Source organism: Empidonax traillii, unplaced genomic scaffold (assembly GCF_003031625.1).
Source record: "Empidonax traillii isolate 1590-97213 ecotype Southwest subspecies unplaced genomic scaffold, ASM303162v1 scaffold379:size601899, whole genome shotgun sequence".
Taxonomy (NCBI): domain Eukaryota; kingdom Metazoa; phylum Chordata; class Aves; order Passeriformes; family Tyrannidae; genus Empidonax; species Empidonax traillii.
The window spans coordinates 193,264-215,808 of NW_020955572.1; the positions used below are offsets into that span (position 1 = coordinate 193,264).

The 22,545-nt window shown below is 37.6% G+C and overlaps 1 long non-coding RNA gene across 2 annotated transcripts in view; it reads left to right on the forward strand.

The window, feature by feature from the left end:
• The window catches only part of LOC114062049, a 34,728-nt gene extending 13,427 nt beyond the window's left edge, over positions 1-21,301 (forward strand). Inside the window, exons 2-3 of one of the 2 annotated variants that reach the window (XR_003572296.1) lie at positions 2,435-2,521; positions 21,232-21,301. This is a non-coding gene — a long non-coding RNA (uncharacterized LOC114062049). Of the gene's footprint in view, positions 1-2,434; positions 2,522-9,728; positions 9,838-21,231 lie in introns of those variants that run through there. The other variant, XR_003572295.1, reaches the window with a different exon arrangement.
• The last annotated feature ends 1,244 nt before the right edge of the window (positions 21,302-22,545 follow it).

Below are 22,545 nucleotides of genomic sequence, written 5' to 3' on the forward strand. Positions count from 1 at the left end.
TTATTGAATGTGTTCTATCAATGGCTTACATTCAGATGCTTCAAATAAAACTTCAGTATAATTGTAGGAAAAAAGAAAACCCTGTGTAGTAATTGTATGAAACCAAACATCCATTTCTGAAGGTCAATAGTATAATAAACAGCAAAATGTTCCTAGAATTAGTCTGTGTGTGATACCATTAGTCCTTTAGGGAGAAGAAAATAAAGCAAATTTTCTCTGAAAACAAATTAGATGTATCTGAGGCTTTGCTACCATGGAATTAGGTAGTATTGCTTTGCAACCTTTTATCAATGTAGGTGTGAGAGACTTTTGGAAGTTAAAAAAAAAAAAAACAAACAAAAAACAAAACTAAACCCCAAAAGGCTGAGAAATCATATTTACTTGATTCCAATTAGGACAGCAAGTGAAACAGAACTGCACAGCTATCAAAAATAAAACCCAGCATGTAATGCTAAGTCACCTTACTTAAAGTAAACCTCTAAACAAGTCATTCTACAAGTAATCACTGAGATAGACTTATATCAGACAAATCTCTCAGGTATTAATTATACCAAATTATTAGAAGTTCAAATTTTTCTTTTACATATGGTGTTGAGCAACTTTGGCATATAGAATTAAACAATTTTTAAATCAGTTTTGCATAAATGGGTAGCAGTAATTACATTTTGTAGCTGCTGTGTGTGTCTTAACTGTGCTGACTTGAGTAGTCTGAAGTAAAAAGTAGGTATTAGAGTAGTTAGAAAGGGGCCATTTTGGAAAAGGTTAGATTTTTCAAATCTTGGAAATTTTAAAATTAAAATGTCACTTGGAAAGCTCCAGGGTGAGATTTTCTTTAAGCCTAGCAAGATTAGGAGTTTGTATCATAATTTAGGTTTAATGTTTCAATTCTACCCTCTTAGACCTTCTTCAGGTGTAGGTTTCAGCTTTGAAATATTCCTGAATAATACCAGGAGTCATTTTTATTTGTCAGAGATGCATTGAAAAGCCTGCATATAGGTATGAGAAAAAAAACCTTGTTCTGTGACTGTTTCCTCACTGACAAATGCTTTTGAGGGCTGTCAGTTGACCATTCCTTAATCCACTCAGTGTGGGTTGTACTTATATTTTGTAGTGATCATTATTAAATCAGCTCAGCTTTCTTATGGTAAATTACAGATTGGTCTCTGAACCATCTGTGACTGTGTATCTGAATGTGTAAGCTGGTGGGTGCTTATTTAGAAACAAGGCAGTGAACTGATGATGGTTCAGAAAGGAAGAGAAGTTTGAGAAAGAGCCTGGCTTCTAAACATCTGAAAAGAAATTATTGCTTTGTGTGGTGCATCTTGACCAGGCAGCAGTGCTGCAACATCAGCAGCCATCTTCCAAAATTTCCAGTTTTATATATTCTTCTAATTATAGTGATATATACCTCAAAGACATTTGTTTTAAAGTGAGAAATGCATTTTTCCTTAGTGAGGAATGTACAAAAGGCTCTTTAAAGTAATATAGGCATCAAATTTGGAGTTATCTATTATGAGATTTAATGTGGAATAACTTCTGACATAATGAGCTAACATTTCCTGTCTTCTAGAGAAAATTATATATAAGCAGTATAAAAGTGACTTACATCAATGACATAAAAGATTTTTGTATTTACATGTTATTCGTTAAATAAAATTAAAGGTTTATATGGCACTTGGAATTACAGGACTTGTCAAAGGTACTTTATTTCCTCAGTTTTTACTATTTAATCATGTTGGTTCATGGTTTACTTACCATTTGGATATTTCTCTTTTCTTGTTAAATTTTATTTACTCTATTGACCATACTAGTTCCATGAGATTTCTGTTTGTCGTCTGTATTTTTAACCTATAAGGAGCAAGATTTTTCAAGTTTCAAAGGCATCAGATTTGTGAAGACAGCAAGAGTATGGATTTAAATGATATCTGCAGTGGTCAGAATCCTTCTGAAACTGAAGACTCTTACTCTGAATCACAATCCACCCTGCCTAAGGTCAGCCACATTTAGCACAAAGCAAAGTAGCATATCCATCTCAGATGCATGACCTTCCTTTCCTTCAGAATTCAACGAGATGTTGCCAGATAGGTGCCTCTGGGTGCATTTGTTCAGTAAATTTAAATTCTCATTCAGTGTATCTCTCAGCAACTTTTTTTTCTGAAATAAATGCAAAAGGCTTTTTTAGCTCAGGAGAAATTTCCCCACGATTGCTAAAATTTCCTTGTTTCACAGATTCTCAGCATCATTCTGAATTCCTGCATGAATTCCTGCACTGACTGCTGGTGGCTTCATCCCATGAATCAGACTGGCTGTTTCCTGAAAAACAAATGGATTGTGCTTTCCACTATCCACTGTTTAGCCTCCTGAGCCAGAGTATTTACTGAAATTCAAACATACTTTTAACTCTCAGCTCATGTTTTATGTTTGTAACCCTCAGGTGTGCTGCCTATGGGTGGACAATATGATTTCTGCCTCCCTTACCTCTGCCATTGAGCATACAGGCTCTTCCTGATCTTCACATAAGGTGAAAAGACCTCTGTGTTCTTAAAAATCTGCCCCTGTTTTGTTTCTCAACAGATTGCAGGCAACTTGCTTCCACATTTTCAATTTATAATGATATCAAATGAACTATCTCTGAGAACAAGTCTCTGGTAACTGAAAGCAGGACACCTATTTCCATCTCCTCCAGCACTGACACTCTAAGTTGGAGGGAAACTGTATTGATTTTGTCTTTAAAATACTCAAGACAAGGAGTAGGAGATTTTTTTTTTCTCCTTTTGAAGTTCATGATGCTTTTCAGGAATCATGGTTCTCTAATTTTTTTAGGGGGAGGAAGTCTACCTCTTTTACTCACTAATTATCAATAATTTGAAATTTAAATGTGATAAGATGGGATTATGTAAATTCAGGTAACTGTTCCATGTTTAAATGAACCTCAGAATAAAAGTTTAAAATATGGAAATAGAAAACTAGAGCAGAGAGTTACAAATGTAAGGAATCTTCATAGGTTGATGCAGTGAAGTTATTAAGAAACTACTACATTAGGGAACAACTATCTGACTCCCACTAGCCAGGCTTGTACTACATTTTCACTAGGCCAAGGACAATGGAACAACATAAATCTTAACAGCTGTGTCCTGGCCAAAGCAAGTGAGAGAATCTCTCTTATATTTCTGTACAGACACCATCACATAATAGCATCTATGTCTCTGAATATGTGCTACCCAGAAGATACAGATCTTTCCAGTTCTCTTTCCCAAAATGAAAATCTAAAAAGTTCAGAGGTTATAGAAGAGGATATTTGACTGTCAGTATTGCGTTAGCACTTGATTCAATAGGGTGAATGACATTTCAACCTGATTTCACTTTGACTATCTTCTATTCCACACTCCAGCAACAAGGCGTTTTAACTTCTTCAGAACTAACTAGTCTGATACAATCCAGTCCACTGTGGTAGAGTGAGTCATAATGCTTCAAAATATGCTTAATGAAAGCAAAAATAAAAAGAATGACTATTTACTTACTGGAGGAAAAAAAAATTGTAACAATTTTAAAGGAGTCTGAAATCCTTTTTGTACTCTTTCTTCCTTTCGTGTAGATAACGTTTCATTGCTGGGGGTTTAGGAGATTTTATTTTAGTACCATCAGATTGTCCGTACTACAAAATCAGTTTTTAATTGACACTGATTGAAGAGAAGAGACCTGTCTGCTCAATCATGAGGCATGGATCAGCTCAGGATCTTTACGTACCATGTGATGTGAATAGGAAGGCATTTACTTGACAGCTCCTTTTCCAAGGGTAAATTGCTGAGAGCTGTAATGCTCTATAAAGGCACTAGAGAGTTTGGGAGTCTCTTACACACACCCCCACACACCCTCACATCCAGACACACACCCACACACACACACTCTTCATTTTCTTTTCTCTCCTGTGCTTTTGTTCCAAATTGGTCATCCTTCCTGACAGGAAAAAGGGAAAATTGGCTGTAACTTTAGTTTGCGTTAGTGGCCCCAGCATACCTAGGTTGATATCATTTGTGATCTACATTTAAAAAACTGAAGGTTCAGTATGTTGTGTGTCTGTCAAGTCAGCTTACCTTCTCTTTCTTGTGAGCTACATGATGGTGATTTTGTTAAGATTCTTGGGTCTGTGGTGTTGAGCACAAGCATTAGATATAGAAAAGATGTGTATATTTGTGCAAGTTAGAAGTGGAGATAAAAAGCAACTGTTTAGTAATTTCCTGGGAATTGTATGTTGTGCCTCAATGAAAAGCCCAATAATGTATCTTTTACATCAACCGGTAGTCTGTGTAAGGTAATATTTTGATATCCAACTTGTCCGTCTCTTCAATCCACTTATGTTTTCTCAGCCTCCACAAATACCAGAGGAGTTGACAGAGACCTTGCCCAGCCCAAATCACCCAGCTCTAGTCTCAGCAAGAGTGGGATGTGTGTCCCCTGCTGAGATCCCAAAAGCAAAAGAGCCACATCAATGAATGGTAATGAACTTGACCTCTCTGGACCCTAACACTTATAGTTGGGAGCCAGCTCTGCTATAAGGGAAGGATCTCTGCCCAATTCTTTCCTCATCACAAATATGATCTGAGGCCAATTATGAATTTTAGCCTTCATCTTCAAACGGTTCTTTTTCCCAAAAGTATAGTATTACATCCCTCTTTTCTCGGCTGGGGGTCTGAAAAGCCTTCATGAAACAAATACTACCACAGATGTTTTCTACAACCCCTAAAAAATGGAGCTCTAATATGGCATGTAGCATGTCTGCACTAACATGCCTCAAATACTACTGACACTTACCCTGCTCATCCTTTACCAGGATTGTGCCACAGTGACACAGGCAGTAAATATCTAACATTATTGAGTAAGGCCCAAAACATCAAAGGCTGTTTTTTTCTATTAGGGAGGGAAGCAAATTCTCAGCTTATGTTTTCTTTCCAAACACAGTTTATAGGAAAGAGGCATATCAGCTACTAGACTTTGCCGTATTCATCATGAAAGGCAAATAGTTGAAGCTGTGTTGTAAAGAGAGGGGTACCAAAATAATGTGTTAAGTGTAGTGTTATCAATTAGTCATAATTAGAAAAAACCACTAAGTTCATTAATGTAACACTGTTAAAGAAATCCAAATGTTTATAACCAGAATAAATCTAAATCATCTGTTTGACCCAAAAAATAATACAAGCTAATGAACCGTGTTTTCCAGCACACTTTATAGAGAGGATAAAAAAAGTGTGAGAGAGAATGAGACAACAAGCTCTGTCAGAGGACTTGTTTGTGCTGCCCTTCGAATAGCTCTTGGCATACTAATGTACAGTAATTGCTGATAAGTGAAGACTGAATAGCAAAATAAAAACTAAACACTGGATTTTAGCTCCTTGTCTAGTTTTTTAACATGAGTTTCAGTGTGTGATAGCTAATGATTATTGATCATGAATTTCAGTGAGCTTTTCTATTCTGGGTTCTAAAGCAAAAGAACACCTGGGACTGAATTACTTTGTGCCAGATAAGCTTTCTGAATTTTTTTTAAAATTTTATTTAATTTTCATTGTTTTGCTCTTACAAGCTACCCTGCTTTATATAGCTTTGATTGAGAAATATCATTTTTAGTTTTTTCTAGGGATCATGCTTCTGTCTCTGAGTATTAATAAAAAATTGCAAACCATTGCAATATCTGCACAAACTTCCCTCATTCACCATCTGAACTACCTATTAGATGATATCCAAGTGCTTGTTGATAAGGTCATCAAGTAATAAGAGAAAAGGAATACATCCAATCCTTCTTACCTTGAAAGACTGTCATTAACCTGATATTCTGTGTATGTGTTGTGTGTATATATGTGTTATATATATGTGTATATATGTGTTATATGTGTAATATATATGTGTATGTGTTCTGTATATACATCTTAGAATAATTATGAAGTGTATCTGGTGTTGAAGAAGCTCTTTTTCTCCTCTAAACTGGCCCCAAACAATAAACTCTGCCCACTGAGTTACCTGCTCCGTGATGCAGCGCTGACTGGCATTACTGCTGTAGCTGAGGAAAACAGATAGCAAATATGTCTCAGATGGACATTGCATGCTAATGGGCCTGACTCTGTCATAACATGTTGACACAATCATTTCATTTCTGATGCTAAGAAAGTGGGAATAGTATCTGTTCCTTCAAAGAAGATGCAAATAACTGGATCAAAGCATTCACCCTTGACATCTCATTTGCAGACCCTCAATCTGACCATACGACTACTTAACAAAAATAATCTCAATAAGACCACGCAAGAGAAGCATAGACCTCCAGGTGTGGACTAGGCTGGTACACTCGCAGCTCAGAACTGGAATTTCACTTTAGTCTTAGAGGTTCCGGCTGGGATGTAATTTTGGGGCAGTATTACATGCAGAGGCCCAAAGAGAACACTGGTACCAACATTCAGAACATATTGAAAAACTTTCTTGGTCTGTTTTGTCCTGACATTTAGGACATTTAGAATACTCCTGTGCACATTTGCTACACAGCAGAAGAAAAAGGATTCAGAATGAATTCATCACTATGTATTCCTGCTGTGTTGTACAAATCTTCCCGATCCTTGCTCTTTTTCACCTCTTGATTTAAAAAGGCGTCAGATCTTGTATTGCACTGACATGCACAGCCACTTAACAGTCTCAAAACTATTAGTCTACATTTACCTAGTTTTCATTAATCAGATACATCCCATCAGCACAGTTTACATTTTTTTCATACCCATAATATTCAGTAAGTAGCTTATAGCCTTATTTTTTAATGAAAACTGTGATTTCAAAGAAAGGGGTATTTTAAACTTGTGCTAGGATGATTCATGCTATTATATGTGGTTTCTGAACCTTTAGTTTTTTAAACCTTTAAATGACTTTCAATAGAAAAGAATCACTGCCCACTGCACTACTCTCTAGATTGAGGTAATATATAAAAAAACCTACCCTATGTCTCTTTGAAATGATGTGATTATCAATATTTAGTACTCCCTTTGTTTCACAAGTGTCAGAAACACTAAAGAAACTCCTTAAAATAGGAACTTTTACTTGCTTTTATGTTGTCTTATGAGTCTCTGCAAGCACAGGCATACTGATTAAAGAACTGGTGAGGCAAATGGGATGTTTCCCATTCAGCAGAGATTAGAGAACTCAAGTTTCAAATTAATCTTAAAATTATTTGTGTCATGTTTCGAGTAATAGAATATTACCTACCATTACACCTCTTCTGAAACTGCCAAGGGAACTTCGGAAGTACTCGTGTCATTGATTGCAAGCTCCATTTATTGTTGAATCAACTAATATTTGTGTTAATTATCTTGTTCTTCACCTGTAAAAAAGCAGAAATTTTTGATAAAAATGGAAAAGATTTAGGGATAACAACTCATACCAATGTAAAACTCTGTCAATATACCAGCTTTTTTCAAACAAGACAGACTTAATGCTCTTCTGCTGTTAATGTACTCGACCTCTCATTGGAAGGCCAGAAAACTTAATTGTTAATGGCTTTGAGAGAGTAGCAGAGAAAGAAAATGTCTTGAAAAGGAGCATGCTCTCCTTTTTATGGCTTCTTGTTTCTTGGGGTTTTATTTTAATTTATTAATGCTATCATGGAATTGGAAAAATAAATTTTTCAGGTCTTCCAGTCTTAAAGGCTGCTCCTAAGATTAACTCACGAACACAGAGGAAAGTTATTTAAAAGTCAAATGATTTTATGAACATAGAGCTATGATTTTATGCACTAGAGTTGAAAGCTTTAAGGAAAAATTCCTTTAGAAAATAGCTAGGCAGTTTGTAACTATACTACAGCAGGAGCAGGTGTAAGTTGGATGGTAGTAGGAAGTATTTAAAACTTCTTACTGTTACAAACACTGCTGCCTGCCATTAGACCCAATTTGCAGTCTGCAAAACAAATGATATTTCAAGAAGATGGAGTGAATGTTAGAACATATGTGCCTCCATCATGCCAACTGTGGGGAGAGTTCAACACATTGTACCTTTAGTCCTGAAGAGGAAGAGGTGCCTGCAGGGACACAGAGGAGACTGAATATCAATTGAGAAAAGTTACTTTATTACAGAAAAGTAAAATTAATGAGTTAAGAGGAAAAGGCACTGACAGTCCCTTAAGGGGTACAGATGCTTGTGGGAATGAGTCATATCACTTAAGGGAGTAGCAGTCTGGATGTACATACATTCTCTTTATCTTTGAACAAAGAAGGGATAAAATACAAAAGGGACATTATTCTGCAGAGGTAAAAAGGATATCAGAACCCAGAGGACTGTATATATTTTTTCAGAAAGGCTGGTTCAGAGGAAAAATTGCCACTATCTAGTTGTTCTTTTATTATGCTACTTTATGGAAATATAAGTGGGCAGCATAGACTGCAAATTTAGCATCATAAATACTGTGAAGATTCAGAGTTGGAGATAACCCTGTTATCTTGCTCTGTCTTCCTATGCTCATTTCAAATCTCATTAAAATGTGTCATGACTAAAGAAGAAAAAAAAAAGTCTTGTTTATACCTACGTCTGTCATTTTGAGGTTGTTTTTTTTGTTTGTTTGGTTTTTTTTCCCCTGGAGATATCCAGCCAGAATGCTAAAAAAACTTTTTGCATTTTTTTCCATGCTTCTCTTTCATTTGCCTGCTCATTTCTTATCACAGTTCTGTATCTTTAGCCCACTGAAGTTCTGGTGAGAGGGAAAGCAGGCAAACCGCGTCACTGTGGAGCTACAGCTTCCAGGCCACTCAGTGTCCAGAGCTTTAGGGAATCCCCTGCCATGTAGCAGAGTGACACACGTAGTCTCTGCTTTTGACCTAGGCTTGCCTTTCAGATTGACTCACACATGGCCTGTTCTGTAAAAACCAGTTGTTTCACCCTTGCTTGAGCCTGTTACATAATGACAATCCACATCCCATGCAGAAACTACTGGAAACCAGCTCAGGCAGACATGGGACTGCTGTAGGCCTGGCTGCAGTTGAATTGCATTTTTTGGAGATGACAGTGAAGAAAATGTCAGTCATGGATACAATATCCGATAGAGCTGTGAATGCTGCTGTATGTTGCCAGCTGACTACATTTTTTTCAGTGCCATGAGACAAAGGAGAGAGGGAAGAAAAGAATACTGCCTTCGACTTGCATATTAATGGGAAGTCGTTTTACATTTCAAATCTTCTTCAGAAAATTCCAAGGGAGTAATACTATGTTTTGCATTTGCTGATTTGTGTTTTATGCTTGAAGTTCTACAAGTGGTAGATTGCTTGCATGTTTAATCCATGCAGTACTGTGCTCATTACAAGAATATAAAGAGGAAGAGATATTATCTGGTAGAGATACATACTAATCTTTAACTCACAGAATTATTTCAAAACTGTGTTCCTTCCTAAAATGGACTTTCAGGGGTAAAAGAACTATTCTTTTCTTTCAGTAGCAGGATACTACAAAACCAGGCACAGGTTTTACTTTTTTTTTTTCTCTTCAGAATTTCTCTGGGGCTTAGTGCAATGAATTACTTCATGACTTTAGCAGCAAGTCACTGAAGCCTGTGAATTGCTTGCCTGGCTGGCTAGGTAATTTTGTTCTAATTGCTGCCTTTGTCCTTAAATAGAATATATTCACAAAGTACTGATATCTATTCTATTTTTAGTATATGAAGCCTGTGACTTACAGGCCAGGCCATCTAATTCCACAATCACTCTTCACTTCAGTAATACTTGAATACTTGGTTTGGACCTGCAAGAATTTGACTGATTTTGGAGAAAACTTCATTCTTCTACTGCTTGAGGGTATGCTATTAGAAAGTGCTCACTCAAAAACAAGGAGACACTCAATAAGGTGAGCAAATGTCACCTTAAGTCTCTTCCCCAAACTCAGAGACAAAGACAGAAGTCAACAGGGCAGGCAAGAGTGAGACACCAAAATTCTTTGCAGTGTGGAAGAGGCAGGGAAAGAACAGATGACCTCCAACTGCCCAGACCATTCTGGTCTTTACAAGTCAGAAACCATCCCAAGAAGTGCCACTCAGATACTCATTTCTATTTCTGGTCTCTACCTCACCAGTCAAAACAGCCCTATGGCACTCTGTTCACTGCCAAATGTTTCTGTCCCTTTCACTTTCAGCTGCATCTGGAAATGTTTAATGTGGCACTGCAAAATGACTGGCAAAAAAATTCAACAGCATTATTTACGATGGTACTTTGATGTTTTATTGAATGCAACCATCTGTTCAGGAATGTTTTCCAACGTTGTGGGCTAGATCTAGAATTTACTGCTGCAATATAGCTTGTCTGAGGGAGTTTCACAGCAGGAATGCCACCCAATGTATCACAGATATGTGAGACTCTGGGTAAGAGGAATATTGAGAAAGTTCCTATTTCTTCCCATAAAACAGAGTCAACTGATTTCTTGATGGTGAAGATTCAAAACAGTTTCAATTTTTTTTACTTTACAGTCTGATAGCTATGTTCTCTGTGTGCTGTAAACTTGTGATTCAGGATATTTCCTAAATTACTTCAATGGCTCACAGGACATATACTTGTGGCTGATGGGAGAATGCACTATAGACAGATTTATGGGCATTTTATAAAGATATTGGTAGCAGACAGAATATATAACAAGATGGCATTTCATTACCTTTTTCTTTTCTACTGTTAGAAGTGGGAGTTCTGTGTTGAGAAAAATAAATGTTGGCCTTTTCTTCACCCTCTGAATTGCTTGTTACTTTGAGGTGAAACAAGAGGCAGCTGCTGCTGGAAGTCAGATTTTTTTGTTCCTCCTTAGTGTTTGGAAATTTAAGGATATATTCCAGAACTGGTTTGGAATAGGAGATGATGAGTGTTTTCTCTTGAAATCAAACTATAAAAGAAGAGTGAAAAGGTACAGTGGTGCATGGGCACTGCCATTACCTGTTATTTAAACACTCAAATAGCTAAGGAAGGACCAAACTGCTTTGTAGTGTGCCTTTTCTGCAAATTGGCCCATGTAAGCATTATCAGGGATTGTGCAGGGCAAAGTAAAAGCTGTCTCACAAATCTTTCTACCAAGTTACTTTTCAGAGGATGCTGTTCATTCTTTTTTCTTTCACAGAAACTCCTTGTCCCTATACTTTTACTGTTTACCACTTACTTATATCAGAAAATGTAAATCATGGTAGGGAGATTAGAGAATGCATTCTAAGGATATGAGAAACAGATCTCTCATTATAACACCCCTGCATGAATAATTTACCTCCCTTGACTACACTGCCATCACAGCTGTCCTGAGCTTCACATTACCATGACTAGATTGTTACTTGCACCCAAGCAACTACCCTAAAGCCAGTTCAGATGTGACTACAAGGTACTGGAGGGCACAAAGACTTACTGTGCACTGGGTTCACTGCTAGTGTCTCAGCAGCAGCGGGTGGAGACATGATCACAGCCAAGGCAGCTGCAGCCTTACAGATAACAACATTGCTAGGAGAACCCTAACAACTCTCCTTTCTCATGATGTAGGACTCCTTCTCATGAAATCAGATTGTAGATTGGGTAGGAAACAGCAGGATGGTATGGCTGCCACTTAGCTCAAGAATATGTTTTGTAATGTCAGATCTATATATCTATGTGTAAGTCTAAAATTATAAAGAGCAATCTTAATAATCTAAAGTGTTCATCTAGCTCATCATCTCAGTAATACTCCACATGTTTTTCCCCTTTATTGATTGTTTGGCTTTGTGATGCAAATAGATTTCACATTTAGCTGTCATTGCTGATAGTCATCAGTGTAAAGGAAAGCATTCTGACAATCTGAGGTAATCTGACTTTTTTCCCTCCAAGTCCATTCAGAAAACATTGCTGTGGTTCTCTAATGTAGTTAAGATCCAAATAGAACTGACAGCACTGAACACAGTGTATGAGACTAATAAATGTGGTAGTGCAATCACTACCGAATAATGAGCATTGTAATCATATGATGACTTAAGAAATCTACATGCTTAGAGTGTGAATCAGTGTAGATATGTACATGCTAGGCAAGGGGATTGGTATTCAGGATAATTCTTCATCTACACTTGGATTAACATTTGCTATAAATTGCCTCTGCTTGTATCTGTTTATATTTTGTTGGTATATCACATTTGTGTCAAAGAATACATATGTAAATTTTTGTTATTATTTCTATAAAAACCCTATAATTAGTGCTTTCAGCACTGTTAATGTTATAGCCATTGTCTATAAGCTGCTTTAAAGCATGAAGATGGAATTGTTTTCTTTTATGAGCATGTTATTTTCTGCTATGTCTTAATGTTGTGCATGACTTCAGTGAAGACGGCTTGAAAAAGATGCTTTGGGAAAGATCATAGTTTCTTTCTGCATCAGGACAGGCTTTGGCTGTCAAGGTAGAGATTCATGACAATTATTTCATAGCTCCTGAAATATGAAAGTATGTAATCATACAGACTCACTCAGCTGTGAAATAAATGTTGTAAGAGATGTAGTCAGAATTTAAAGAGTGGTGATAAAAAAAATAGAGCTTCATCTGAGAAAATTACTCAAAAGTACTCGACAAGATGATATACAATACTGACTGCACTGAGGTTGTGGTCATTTAAAAATGATAGGGTTATTGTATCTCTCACCATTTCTTTTCTGCCTCTGTGCTAGAAGAAAAGACTTTAAAGAATCTACAGTTTGACAAAGCTTTACACAACCTGGATATATTGCTGTCTTTAATTTACTGGCAAGCCATCCTCAGGTCATTCTCTAATACCCACTAAGCTGCTTTGGGTTTTAGCTTGTTGCATTTGAATTTAGTGTACACACAAGTGCAGAGCTTACTTTCCTACCTATAACACAGTCAAACTACAGCAATATTTCCTTTAAAACTACTCTCCCAACTGTACTCATTGCTAACAAATTATTGCGGTATTTCAAGCAAAAGACAGAAAGTTTGACAAATCATTACCTCTTGAGAATCTGTGAAACAGCTATAAATTCATTGGCTTACTCACCTGTAACTCAGTTCCTACTTGTCTGTAACTATTATGCTACTAAAGATCATACACCTATTAAACCATAGTGCCAGGTTCTGACCTATGATTTTGACAGGGTTTGTGCCACTTATATTCTTACAGTTTCACGGGGAACCAAGAGCCACATGAACTGAAACAGCCACTTACACTTAATTATTTTTGGTTATTACAATGTTTAAATATGGAGAGGCAAGAGTGTTTCTAGAGATGGAAATCTCTAGATTTGTTTGTATGCAGTTGAATCATAGAAAAGATTTTTTAACTCAGAACATCACAATATGAAGACAGGAAACAGTTTTTTCCCCAATTTTCAAAAACATCTGCTGAAATTAAAGTCCCTGACACAATTTCTGATAGTGTGAAATTTTAAAAAATATATAACTTTTTTAAAAAGCTATATTTTACCTTCAGGGTATGAGGTATTCCATGCGTATTCTCCAACACTTTGCATCTACAAGCTAGGGGTATGGCTTCAAGGCAGGGGTGATTCACAGACTCTGCAAAACAAGAAGAGGAATAAATATCTGAGAATGAGATTCTGTATGGTTACATGAGTAGGATCACATATAAGCCAGATTATACACATTCAAGAAATGACTGTGCATCAAATGCCACATCTTTTTACAATGTGAAGATCACAAACTTGGGTCTGCCTCACGGGAACATAAGACAATGACTCTGCCTGTAATCAGCGGTCACAATATTTGCTTTAGCAATAGAGTTGATACCAACTTAAAAGTGCTGGCAACATTTCACTTTTTACAAGTAGGATGTGAATATAACAGTTAACATGCCCTCATTTTTTGGCAACCTTTGAACTCAGAGGATAGAAACGATAGACAAGGCAAAAGGATCTGGTTCTTTTGAAAAGTGTGAGAATCACTTTAGTTGATTTTTCACTATCTGTATTTAGTGGAAATATTCTTCCAAAAACCTACTTCACATTGAATACTGTCAGTGACACCTAGAAAAATAGATGTCATTCATCAGAGTACAAAAGTCTCCAATAATAAAGCCATTTAAACCATTAGGATGATTACAGTGAGGGCCAGTTTTCTTGAAGCAAAGCTGAACATGACATGCTGAAGGGTCACACTGTTTTGTTTAAAGGACACTAGTGTGATTTGTACAGTGAAATCTAAATCAATTCCTTTTGTATTAATTTTTAGCCAGATGTTATCTATGACTTCAAGGAATAAAGGATGAATGTCTGTGGAGAACTGCTTTAGTAAAAGCTTTACTCACAGCCAGTGAGCTTTTATGATTCTTTTCTAGTTGTGTGCTTCTCTTTTCTCTGCCCAGAAACAATGGTCTTTCCCCCAGATTAGACTTCATGCATACTTTTAGAGGTGAAATAAAGAGAAGAAATGAAGAGGTCTACAGATTCTGGCAAAGAAAAACCCTAAAGGGCTTTCAATAACTAAACAACTTTCTTGGAACAGTGCTGAACAGGTCTCAGAACTAAACGTGAGATAAGCATACCATCTTTAGGAAGTCTTCACTTGAATTCTCTTTAGCTTCCACAGAACACAAGACAAAAATCTCAGGGAATCTCTGTGCCTTTTCTCTACAAGAGGGAAGAGTGCAAGTGGTTTACTCTATTCTCTCCTGCTGAGTCTTTAAAGAAATTCAGAGACTAAAAAATCCAGAGATTAATGGAAAATATATACACAGCTGGCAATTTCTCTTAAGCCATAAGTCACATTCCAGTGATAGAGGCCTAAAGATGTTGAGGTGACATCAACCATGTAAAGCTGAAAAATTCTTGTTCTGAAGACCTCTGTAAGTTGCAGGGTAACTATGAAGGGGTCAGCTCACCTTAAGCAGCATTCAGTTCAGCTCCATTGTTCCCTGGAAGCCTACACCTGTAATTTTCCATGTATCCAGGACTGACCCAATGTGCTACCTTAGCTCCGTGATAATCTTCCAGCTAGGGCTGACAAGGACCTTGGCATCATGTTCTCTGAATTACCTTGATAATATTCTAGTTGCAAGCATTTAGTAGAATTGTAATTTTTAGTTTTTAGATTTCTACTCTTTACATACCAGTTAGGTTACTGGCTTCATGGGCAGAAAATTAGTTGCTAGAAGGAGTTGGTTGGGTTGATTGGGCATCACTCAGCAAAGGTGTCAATGTGTGAGATACACATTAGGCTAATCCAATTTGACAGGGTGGAAGGTTTTGGAATGGAAGTTTGCATTTCTTCTCCCTCTCTTTCTGTCTCCCTCTCCCAGTCTGCAGTGTACATATGGTTCTTGTTTTTTTCCAAAGAGCTTTTTTCTAGCTGTACCTACTAGATGTCAACCTTAAAAAAAAAATTACTCAAATGCTCCTTGAATAAAATATTCACAGCACAGCACAACACATATATTGAGATAAATAAACAACATCTTGTCACATCTCCTACTGATTTGAACTGACCTTCATAGAAGCAGAATAGTTTGGGTTGGAAGTGACCTTTAAAGGTCACCTAGTCCATATTTTGAAGATGTCCCCAATAAGCAGGGACATCTTCAAAAAGATCAGGTTGCTCAGAGCCCCATCTAGCCTGACCTGGAATGTTTCCAGGGATAGGTCATCTACCACCTCTGTGGGCAACCACAATTTTTTTTCTCAGCCACAGTTGTTCATTGATGTTACTGTGTATGTTTTACTGGTACAACTGTTGGGGGATTGTGCTATAAAATTAAATTCAAATTACTCCTGTTTAAAAAAAAAAAAAAAAAAGTCCAAAGGGATTGTTTACAAAGATGAGGCATCTACAACCTCTCTTGACAACCTGTTCCTGTGTTTCACCACCCTCATGGTAAAAAATTTCTTCCTCTTATCTAGCCTGAAACTACTATCTTTCAGTTTAAAACAAATATCCCTTGTACTATTGCTACAGGTATAACTAAAAAGTCTATCTCCATCTTTAAGTCCCCTCAAAGTACTAAAAGGCCACAAAAAGGTTTCCTTGGAGTCTTCTTTTCTCCAAGTTGAACAACTTCAGCTCTTCCAGCCTTTCCTCATAGGAGAGATGTTTCGTTCCTCTCATAAGTAGTTTGAAACTGCAACAACGCACAGAGTATAAATGATGAATCCAACACTGTGACTGCAAAAAATAACTGAAAATATTGCCATCTAAATGAATTCTATGCTTTAGTAAAACTGATGTTCTGCTATATCATCTATGCAGTTACAAATAATATAAATACAAAGAATGATACAATGTTAACAGCCCTTCCTGATAGTCTTATGTGAAGTCTGCAAACTGAGACTCAGTCATAGAGGAGCATGCAAATATTTCCCTTAGGAGTGCACTTTGGAATTGAAGAGTGACTTGAAAATCTTATGAAGAACCTCTTGTGCTTAAAAAAGTCATGAAACAGGCAGACTGCAGGGCACTGAAATCATCAGTCAAAAAGCACGAGATTGCTGTCCCATCTGTTGCTGCTTTCTGTGCTCTCGGTCCTAAATACATATATGGAGAACCCAAATACAAGTATGCTGGCTTATTTCAGACTAAAAAGGACCAGCCCTTCACAGTGAGAACATTTCGTCCCTTCAGCAGATATTAGAAACTGTTTGACTATTTACATATAACAGATGTGGCTCTATCCATCACCTTTTTAACTTTCTTTTTTTGTTTGAATGATATTTAACACAGCAAATATGTTATAGGAAAATCTGAGTGCCTGGCTTCCTATTGGAAGCAATAGTGGTGATAGAGAGCATAATTATTTGGGCCATGGCAAAGGTTTTTTTCTTTTCTAAAGACCATTAGGTTTTGTCAACATTATTTTTTCAGACAATATTTTTTTCTGGCAATAACTCCTGAAACAGAAAGCCTGGCCAAATACAGCACTGGACTTTCATTTCTTTTGCAGCTGTCAGGAACAAAGACCGCATACATAGGGAAGGACTCCTTTGAGCATGAAGCATGAAATGTAGCTAGAAGTGGGATGTTATCTTGTGATCCCCCACATAATTTCCTTTCTGTACTGAGGCATCAGAGAGAAGTTGCGGGCAGACTGGTGTCCAAGGCATTAGTTGTCAACACCCATTGCATTGCTCATACACACAGAAATTATGAAAGCACAAGTGCTAAACAGACCAGGATTTAGACAGGAAAAAATGTAGTGATAACTACTTGTACCTTTGTACCAGACTTCTGTTGTACTGCCTTGCATATAACTACCATTACATGTAAGTAGTCTTTCTGGTAATATTTTGCATCAACACTGTAGTTCTCTGTGTGAGTTTTTTAAGTTCTGTAAAGTCAAAGCTATTTGAATACAATTTGTTAGATTAATGTAAACACTGTCTTTCACAGAAAGAAAAATTGTCCAATTTGATAGTGGATAATATGATTTATGTTTATAAAATTCTCAATTAAACACATAGTTATGCCGACATACTACAATTTCTTCATATGATTACAATTCGTTCCAGAGAAAAATTAATTGGAGGAAGATGATTGAAATTAATTATTTGGAACATGTCGTATTTTTTCTTAATAATTTCTCCTAATAAAGAGATTAACTTTTGAAACCTACTCCAAAACATGGGATATTATGTAAACTATCATGTATTAAGAAAAAGGAATCTCAAACTGTACTCCATTTGATACAAAAATCTAAACACGATGCATTTCAGCGCTAATGTTGCTCTGTTGCAGTTTGCTTCATTTGGGTCAATTAGTTCAAAGGTTTGATACACAGGTATTCATGGGTACTTGAGAGTCATCTGAATATATTCCATGTTGCAAGCTATTAAAAAATTCCTTTTTCATCCCTAGCTGCTGTACAGCACAGAAAACATTAAAAATGTAGCATTTTAATCTTCAACAACGAAGACAGCTTAGAAATTTCCTGCCTTCCCTATTCGGCTTTTTCTCACAGAATCACAGAATGGTTTGGGTTGGAATGGACTTTTAAAGGTAATCTAGTCCAATCCCCCTGCAATGATTAGGGACACCATCAACTAGATTGGGTTGTTCAAAGCAGATCCAACCTGATCTGGAATGTTTTCAGGGATAGAACATCTACCACTTCTCTGAGCGACCTGTTCCATCATTTCTTCTCTCAGCTACTGTTGTTCATTCTACTGATGTGTATGCTGTATTAAAACAACTGTTCAGGGATGGTGCTATAAAGTGTAATTCAAATGATCCCTGCTTAAAAACAATAACAACAAAAAACCCCATTTTTTTAGATCAGCTGAGTGCTCTGATTGGCAGTGCCCCAAAATAATATAGTTTTGCAAGAATGACACAGGAAGAAGGGTGAAGGTCTGAGTATAGCTGAGAACAAGGAGGATGGGAGAAAGTAAAGGACAGTATTTCTTGGGGTATCTCATTCCTGGACAAAATTTATCCAACACTTATATGCTCAGTTTCCTCACTGAGCACACTGTCAGGCAAGTTTGTGGTGATGGAGGACTCTTTCTCTCTCTCTTGGTCACTATCTGGTAAGTTTTAGATGCTTTTTCTTCCTGTACACTTGGAAACCCTGATCTTTTAACTTCAGAAGAATGCCTGAGACCCCTCAAAGTAATTGCCTGGCCAGACTGCTGTGCCTGCCTCCAGTTATGTCAGACACTTAAATGTGACATATGTGTCCTTGGCCTCTCATTTCGTGGTAGCCTTAGTCCTACTTAGCAATAAGCAATTAGTTTTGTTTGAAAAGGTATTGTAGGTGAATACATGCATATAAGTATGTCTCAATTTGGCCCTCTTTTAGAGCTTAATGATCTGGTCATTCTCTGGGGTTGCCCAGTTGCTCCAAGGCTATAGAGTAAGAATACATTTTTGATGCTAACCCAAAATAGAAGCATGACTAAGAAGGTGTTGTACAGCAGCAGTACTGGGATAACCCTGTTGGCTACTCAGGCTTGCAAATAGATAGTTGCCATGTTAATTTGTATTTAACTGCACACTCTGCCTATATTTTTCCATCACATTATCTGTATGTCATCTGCTGCTGTATTTCTTGTTCCTTATTGAGTCTTCTTGCCTGAAATGGATTAAAAGTCACCAGTGGTAAGGAATTTACTTCAATATTTACTAGTGTCTAACTAGGAGGAATAAGCAGGAGAGATTTGGGAGAAATTGGTTTGGATTTGCTCGTGTCATTTCTGCTGTCTTAAATCTCTAGCCAAATCCTGCCATTCTCACTTCAGTTCCCATGAGTGAAATTTACAACTTTCAGGTTTATTTATTGCTGTTGTTCTGCACAGAATCACAATAACAATTGTTTAGCTCATTTGATAAAAGCAATACAAAAGCAGTGTGTTCCCAGTAATATGTGGTTATTCAGCGTTCTTTCAGAAGTGATGATTAATAACCATAAATCAAAGTAGATAAGAATAAGGGAAATGGCTGTCAAATCTGTTTTCTGAAAATAGATCTCCCTAGGTATGGTTAGGAATGATTTAGAAAAAAATGAACATTGGATTTTCTTTTGTACCCCCAGTCTTAAAATGGAATATTGTTAAGCTGATTATCCTGCCACAGTTAGCACCTTTCAAAAAGTAATGTCTTTCATAAAAAAAACACACTTACATAGTTGGAGAGCTTGCAGAGGTGAAGCAGGTGTTTACTCACTCTTCCTATTTTTTATTGATATTATTTTTATGTTAGTTTACTTTCCTTTTAAAATGCCATTTCATTCTCTGAACCAATAATGTGCTCTCCAAACCTGTAGATTAAAGAAAACAGAATTTAACTTAAATTAACAAGAAAAAGCACTACTGCACTTTTCCAACACATACATTAAGAAAGTTTTTTAAAAAAGAAATTTCCTACCTAACGTACATGCCCAAATCTCAGAAACTTGGAAACCAGATGATCCTATTCTTTACCTCAATGATTTTTGAAGAATGTCATGTATTTATCATGAGACATTTGCTGGCAAAAGTGGGGAGGAATAGCAGCATTAGTTGTGAATTTCCTACTACTTGACAATTAAATTATACCATTTGGACATTGCTCAAAATCTCTTGACATGGCTGCAGCAGGTCCCATCCACTGAAATTAGATAGCTGGCAATTTAATGACAGCAGAAAAAGGGGCCTAAAATGTTTGATTGCAGTGATGTGTAGCTGCTTCAGTAATTACAATGTCACAGCAAGGTTATGAGACATTTCCATTTTTAACAATCTTAATGGGTTTAGGTCCTGAAGTCTTTATTAAATTACAGACAATTGGATTTGTCAGTTTTAGGCTTAGCCTATATATCTGAGATGGAGGAATAAATGGTAATGTGATCTATCTTGGGAGTTAAATTGGATGCTGGTAGTAGTATCAGTACTAATAATGCCAGTTGTGTAACACATAAGTATGTTCTCTGTGCAGAGTTTTTAAGTGTAATACTGTCACTGGCTGAAAGTTTCTGAAGCAGTGAAACTGCTTAGTTGTCATTTCTCCATAATGACAAACTGCCCAATTAAAATTTATATGAAGAATTTGAAAAAAATAATTTCATAAGAAGGATAAAAAAAATTGGTCTAAGTTTAAGGAACATATGAAATAATTAATTTTACACTTTTTACAGTGTTTTCCAAAACCTGAACATCTCTGAAATTTTATAGGCAGTCATGGGATATTTTTGTCTTGCCTTTTATGTGCATGTACACTGCCCAAATAACCAAGTAGTCTTGAGTTTGCTGCTTTAAAGAAAACTGCCTACAGAAAAGTAATAGCAGAAGCAAAACCCAGAAATTACTCTTTTTATGATGCTTATTTCAGGTAGGCATTTTCACATCTTTGCAGGTTCTGGGTTCCATCAGTGCTGGCTACTTTTCAAACATCACCTCCTAAAGGGAATTAGGAGGCACTCCACAGGAACAGGCAATTCCCAAATGCTGGAAGTCAAGCAGTGAGGCAGAAGGCCAGCTTTGCTGATCAGGGATCTTCTCTCGGAGGCAAGGAAGAAAACCAAAAGGTATATGCCTAGTGGAAGCAAGGTGAAGTGACATGGGAAGAATATAGAGATGCTGCTTGCTGCTGTAGGGAGAAAATTCATGTGGCCAAAGCTCAGCTGGAGTTGAAGCTGGACAGAAATGTGGGGGACAATAAAAAGAGTATTTTCAAATGTATTAATGGCAGTAGGCAGTATAGAAATATCATCAGCCTGTCACAGGATGAGGATGGCCACCTCAAAAACAGGGACAAAGACAAGGCAGAGGTGTTTAATGCTTTCTTTGTCTTTGTCTTCAACAGGGGTGACGGACAAAGGGAATCTCAGTGCCCTGAGCTGGAGGATCATAACTGCAAGAATAATCAACTCTCAATCGACCTGAACTTGTGTGGGATCTGTTGCTCCAGCTGTATCCCTAGAAATCTAGGGGACCTGATGGGATTCATCCCAGAATCCTCAAAGAACTGGCTGATGTTATCGCAAAGCCTCTCTCAATTTTTGGGTTGTCTTGGGAATCTGGAGAGGCCCCAGCTGACTGGAAGCTGACAAATGTTGTACCAATTTTCAAGAAGGGAAAGAAGGATGACTCTGGAACCTACAGGCCTGTCAGTCTCACTTCAGTGCCTGGTAAATCATAGAGAAGATTATTGTGGGAGGTACTGAAAAACACCTGAAAGGCACTACCAGTATGGTTTCATGAGAAGGCAGTCCTGCTTATCAAACCTCATTCCCTTTTATGATAAGGTAACCCACCTAGTTGATCAAGGGAAGCAGCTGATGTAATCCTTTTCAGTAAAGCTTTTGATACTGTCTCTCACAGGATCCTTTTGGACAAACTGTCCAGCACACAGTTAGATAAACACATCATGGGTCGAGCACAGAGGGTAGTAGTGAATGCAGTAACATCAGACTGGTGACCTGTCACTAGTGGGGTTCCACAGGGCTCCGTCTTAGGCCATGTGCTCTTCAACATCTTCATAAATGACTTGGATGCAGGACTGGAAGGGATACTAAGCAAGTTTGCAGATGACACAAAACTTGGAGGAGCTGTTGACTCCCTCGAAGGCAGGGGGGCCCTGCAGAGAGGCCTTGACCAATTATAGGACTGGGCGATCACCAACCATATGAAGTTCAACAAGGGAAAGTGCCGGATGCTGCATCTGGGATGGGCAACCCCAGATGTACATACAGACTGGGGAGCGAGATGCTGGAAAGCAGTACCATGGAAAGATGGAAAGCAATACCTGAGGGTCCTGGTTGATGGCAAGTTGAATATGAGTCAGCAGTGCCCTGGCAGCCAGGGGGGCATCAGGCAAAGCATCACCAGCTGGTTGAGGGAGGGGATTGTCCCACTCTGCTCTGCACTGGGGTGGCCTCACCTTGAATATTGTGTGCAGTTTTGGGCACCGCAATATAAGAAAGATATCAAGCTATTAGAGAGTGTCCAAAGGAGGGCAACACAGACGGTGAAGAAGGGCCTTGAGGAGGAGCCATGTGAGGAGTGGCTGAGGTCACTTGGTTTGTTCAGCCTGGAGGAGACTAAGGGGAGACCTCATCACAGTCTACAACTTCCTCGTGAGGGGAAGAAAGGGCAGCCTGACAGAGTTCAAGAAGCA